A 5,976-nucleotide genomic window follows, 5' to 3' on the forward strand; every position below is an offset into this window, starting at 1 on the left:
CTTACTGGCAGGGACAGTTGGTAGACTGTCCCCTGGTGGTCAAACAGCTGTCCCCCAGCCCCCCCCAGCATAGGGCTCAGGTCTCCTAAGCGCAGGGGTCCCATCCCCCACCCCCAGGCACCGCCTCTGGGAGAGATAAAATCACTTTTGAAACTTTAAATGAAGTTCTCATGAAGACAGCAGCTGAGGAAGGAAAACTTATACATTTCTAAACCATTCATTAAGAAAATAAATGTAGCTGACGTGACATAATCTTTACCACTGGGGGCCCTGTGGTGGACACGTTAGGGCGATCGGTGTTGAGAAATGGAGGAGCCTGTATCGCCCCGGTCCGCCAAATTTTGATTGTATCTCTTTAGTACACACACACATACATACACACAGACTGAGAGGGGGATGGTCATATTGTTCCCTTACTCCCACCCCCCAGACTGGGTGGGGAGGGGCGGTGTCTGCTGCCAGGAGCGGGTCCCGGGTGGCGTCCCGGGAGTTCCCGCGTCCCTGACCTTGCAGCTGTTTTTCATGGTGTGAAGGAGTCCACAACATTTAAGCTGGGTGGACCGTATCCCCCAAGAAGCAGGAAGGGCCCCTTTTCTGGACACACCAGGGCACCCACCGGCCAATCAGATCAACCAGAAAGGTTACCGCCCCCAAGTGACAAGCACACCCCCTGAACACTGCGCGGAAACCCAGCGAGCGCGCAGAATCGCCACCACACTGTAACCGTGCAGTTGTAAAAGTGCGGTGTTGCTCGGTTAGCCTTGCGCTAGCGCAGTTGTAAGGTTCACTCACTCAGTTCCTGAATCCACTCTATCAGTTGTCTTTGTGCTTGTTCAATTAATGGCAGCCCCTTTCAAATTATTGTAAAACGTAGAGTTAAGACTATTTTTGAAGTGAAACGGAGAAATGTTAGTAACTTTAAATCAATATTTTCCAACATATAAATAGTAAAGTTCACTCTGAGAACATTGAAAATTATGTTTTTTGATTTAATGGAAAAAAGTAATGAAACATGTGTTAGCTGCTTTATTTGTAAATGTATCATTGAAAATGTTTTCTAGATCAGTGTTTTTCAACCTTTTCTGAGCCACGGCACACTTTAACCTTAAAAAAAATCCCGCGGCACACCAGCATCCAAAAAAAAAAAAAAAAAAGGAGAAACTCATGGTCTGTATAGACCTTTTTCACACTTCCGCATTTTTCGACCGGAAATACGTCAATGACGTGTAAAACAACTTCCTGTTAGCGTACCAGCAGATATGAAGAATGGCAGAGTCGAAGAGTTGCAGTCTCTGTTGCGTTCCAGGCTGTTCGTCTTCCAACCAAAAACAGCCTTACCTTTCATTTCATTATTTTCCTGTGGATCCAAACCTGAAACCCAAATGGATATAGGCGATCCGAAGAGATGAAGGGCATAGTTTTAATGTAAACACAGGTAGCACCCTCTGCTGCCGGCACTTACTAACTTCGCTCCGGGATTGTGGTGCGGCTGCGTCGTTCGTCGCCTGAAGAGTGGTGTTGCCCCGAGTATTTTCCCTTGGAAAAACTTTACTGATCCTTTGAGAAGGGAGTCAGTATATGACAGAACCTCAAACGTCAGGCTATGCAGCTAAGCTGTGAAGATACTAGCGACATGGTGGCTAAGCTAAGACAGTAAAGATGGATCACGACTACGTGACACACCCACCTGCAGGTAAGGTTGTTCATAATGTGTTTGGTTAACGTTAGTCAACTATGTGTACCGTTATTGGATACATGCATTTCTACCTGAACAAATTAATATTTATAATAAAAGATGTTCATGCTCTCACCTATTTTAATTACATGTATTTAATCACTTTTGAGCATTTTGTCATTTTGTAATTTCCTTAACAAAAATAAATGAAATGTATTTGTAATTAAATACTTAACATACTTTTCAAAACATGATTACTGTGTTGTGTTGAAAGGTAGCATTAATATATTAAGACTGATTTTTAATTTCTTTATCTTCACAGGTGCTCTGGATGAGGCTTTGGATTACATCCATGACTTAGAAGCCAAGTTCCTTTGCTGGAGCCAGGAGACGATGTCATGGCGGACAAAAGTTCCTCGTTCAAGACCTCCTAACTGACATTGGATCTAAGATCATCATTCCACCTTTTAAGCTTTCAACTCAATTCAGCAAGGAGGAAACAGAACAAACCGCAGCCATCACCCGCCTCAGAATTATGGTGGAAAGAGTGATCAGTATGATAAAGTCCTTTCACATCAGGAACTCTCTGTGCCGCTCACACTGATGGGCAGTGTGAATCAGATCTGGCTTAACCGCCGTGTTTTGGCAAATTATCATGGACTTTTTTGTTTTGAAGAGTGAATTAATGTTTGGTATGTAAATAATGTATAATGTGCAAATAGTATGGAAAAATTTAGTGTTTCCACATATTCTTAAAATCTAATTAAATATAATTGTTATATTCGTAATGTTTTTCTGTTGAAATGTGACTGACTACGCAAAAAAATTAGATGAACAAATAAAACAATTTTGGTCAAAATTGTGCCTCGTTTAATTTTTTGGTATGCAAATAACATCAAACATTTACAATAAAAAATAACATTACAGATCAACAGTAAGACAGAAGGCTGAACTGATTGTTAAAGACAAGATAAGTGTAATTTAAGGTATGCATTCATGCATTTGCCACAATATATATCCAAGTTCTCTTTCATTCCATCTCAGAAACCCATCCAACACAACCATGAGAGGTTGGGGCTGCACCTGGCATAATCTGCTTCCAGATGCCATCATATGGATCTGGCTGTGGTCCTACACAAGAGAAACACAACACACAAAAGTTAGACATAAGTGCATAACTACATTTGAATTTAATTCATTATATCTGCTGTAACCATAATTTGGTTAGTCATAAGATTAAAAAAAAAAAAAACTTAACTTGCTCACAAAGCAACAAAAAGTTAATCACCTGTATATGCCTTGTACAGTGTGGACCTCTGACCGTCCCTGCCAACTGTTTTGGGTTTTTGCACCATCAGCTCACTAACCGGTTCAGGATGGATTCCCTTATAAGTAAAAGGCAGAAAGCAATTAAAGTCTGTAGTAACTACTTGGGGTGTTTTTATAATAATTTAGAGTTGTTATGGATACACATACGTTCTTAAAAAATAATGACAATATGATCACAAACCCACCTGTGCCATCTTTGCAAGCCACTCGTGCAGGCCAGGGGGGTGGAGCAGCCTGCAGACCCAGCTGTGAATAATGTGCGGTCTGGAACAGGATGGCAACTATGTGATTGCAAAATCCTTTAGCAGCCACACAACTGCAGACGAAAGCTTTCAGGTTGGCACTTTCTGCGTCCAGTGATATCTAGACACAATAAATTATATAGGTTAAAATTAGGATATACTTATGTTGCTACATCAATGTTCAGAATGACATGAAACTATAACTGTCAATAGGGTGACCAGATTTGAGTTTGTAAAAAAGAGGAGTGAAGTGAGTTTGTGAGATATTTCATCGAGAGTAATTGGTGTTCAGAGCTGCATACATGAAGCAAATATAATTACATTTCATCTATGTTCAATGTTATTTTATTATATAAGTATCAAAAGAGAGGACATGTCCAGGAAAAGAGGACTTCTGCTCACCATACTTTCAGAAAAATAATACTAGTAAGTGAAGAAAGTGCCGCAACCGCAGCAAAATGAACACGCATACGGGCAACTTAACATTTCTTATTTACAGCTTCACCAAATTTTTGGGTGTTATGTTAATCTCATGCCTTTTCACTTAAACATACACACAACATATTCACTGCGATGCCTTATATTACAAATTAATAACACCAGGATTGACAGTTGACGTAAACACACAGAGTTACCGGTGATGCGGCTATGGCTAAAGCTAGCTGAAGTTTACCTTGGTAATGGTGGATAAACTCTTCGTGGACGAATTTATATCCCATGTCCAATTTGTTTCCTTTAGTGGACGAATGCATCTTCACACTCTTCATCACATCGGTGCTGGTGAACTTCGGAACACAACTCAGGCTCTTCGAAAACACTCTAGGCTCTGCCATTCCTCCGCCAGCGAAGCACAAACCGGAACTAGGTTTACACGTTGATGACGTACTTCCGGTTTTTGCGAAAAAGGTCTATTGATCTACAGTCCCTCCACAATCTCACGTGCATTTTTGATATAATTGTGTTAGAAAAAGCTGGAAACTGCAGCTGTTTTTTTTCCTAAAAAATGCAATAAAAGTTAAGTTAGAAGATTTAAAAACAGATTGATGCGTGTTCGTTGTTTCAAGACGTTTAACAACAGATCTCCTTGTGCGCTGTCAATCTCATGACCCAATGCATCATGGGAGATGTAGTGCATAAAACGGCTGGAGATCAGTTTTCGGAGCTTCATTGTTTTGTTCACTTGTTCCACGGTCTGATACCGGATTCTGTGCAAAGCTACACCGCTAAAGACGAGCTTTAGCTGGTATTTTTGTTAGAACTGAGCGACTTTACGAGCTAAATCGGGACAAGGAAGTGAAGACTTTAACCACTTCTGATTGGTCAGACTGATGACATGTGATTAAGCTCCCCAAGAATGATTGGTGGAGACAGTTAAAGGGACGGGACTTTTCCAAAATACAGCCGAAGGTGCAGCTGAATCGCGGTACTGTACAGTCATTCTTATCAAAATGTCTTTAATAAAATAAAATAAACGCAAAGAAAATGTATTTTACATCTTTTATATTCCTAACTACTCAGTGTTTTATCAGGGCCTGTTTGGATGAACAGAGAGCTGAAATCCTGGAGATGGGAAATGTTTTTAGATCAGTTAATGAGGGCAATTTCCCACGGCACACTTGACCATCTCCCACGGCACACTAGTGTGCCGCGGCACACTGGTTGAAAAACACTGTTCTAGATAACTAAGTTATCTGAGTCTGACTTAAATCTACCCGGTGTAAGTTCTTAAGCCAACAATGAAAATGCTTGAGACTTTCTTGCAGTGAATCGCTGTGGAAGAGGAGGGTCTTCAGTGAATGCATTTGCTTTGTGCGTGCTCTCGCTTCAGACTTGAGACACGCACACAATCGTCCACCTGTCTCCGACTGAGTTGCGTGTGCTGGCAGGGCTAACGCCATTACAATGTGACTTTTCATCAATGCTCTGCTCCCAGACAACCTTGTCGCCTGGCAACACAAGTGAGGTTCACCAAGGGCAGACTGAAACCAGGCACACATGAAGAGAAAACACAAGGAAGGTAAAAAAATATAAGAAAAGGAAAGAAAACAGCAGTATTATGTGTCACTTTTCTGGGAGCATCCGTTCCTGTGAACTTCCAGACGACTGCGTCCGCTGCAGTTTGGCAGGGTGAGCAGCTTCTACTTATGTGAGCCAGTCGAGCAAGGTGTTGCAGTCGTTCTGTTTGTGGCATGTAGCTCAATAAACATTATCTAGCTTCAGACAGAGAGTAGACTGCAGTCACAATGCAGACGTTCATTACTCACTGCTGCATGCATCCGTACTGGAGGCTCAGCGATGGAAAAGTAAAATGCGTCTTCATTTTAGAGCTGTTACACCGTAGCGCTGCAATTACCCACTAAAGCCTGCTTACTGCCAGGCAATCAACACTCCACTAGACACTCCACACTCGGCCCTGAGACACACACTCGTACCCACGTCGTCCGCGGACACGTGTACACACAAATGCACACTCCTGTATTCCAACTGTGATTCTGGAGGGGACACAAATCATTACTGACTGCTGCTGCTTTTCCCCTCCTTTTTTATTTATATTTTAAGTTGTTTTTCTGTCTCTTCCAGCATTTTTCTCTCTCAGTGCTCAGTATATCGTTGCTTGTGTAGCTGCTTTCCAACAGGAAAGAAGAGTTTTTCCATTTTTAAGACTTCCTGACAGAGGAAACTGATCATGTAATGCTTTGCCCGAGGTACAGTAGAGGAAATCTGCTATTC

At 41.8% G+C, this 5,976-nt stretch overlaps 1 long non-coding RNA gene across 1 annotated transcript; it reads right to left on the reverse strand.

Annotated features, from left to right (window-relative positions):
• Positions 1 to 2,667: 2,667 nt before the first annotated feature.
• On the reverse strand, positions 2,668 to 4,060 carry LOC144987082 (uncharacterized). Its single transcript, XR_013650947.1, has 4 exons — positions 3,920 to 4,060; positions 3,190 to 3,367; positions 2,964 to 3,060; positions 2,668 to 2,806 (listed from the first exon to the last, which is right to left on the reverse strand). It is a non-coding gene; the product is annotated as an uncharacterized LOC144987082 (long non-coding RNA).
• Between the last annotated feature and the right edge of the window lie 1,916 nt (positions 4,061 to 5,976).

Source organism: Oryzias latipes, chromosome 18 (assembly GCF_053564925.1).
Source record: "Oryzias latipes strain Hd-rR chromosome 18, Olatipes_Hd-rR_3.1".
NCBI lineage: Eukaryota > Metazoa > Chordata > Actinopteri > Beloniformes > Adrianichthyidae > Oryzias > Oryzias latipes.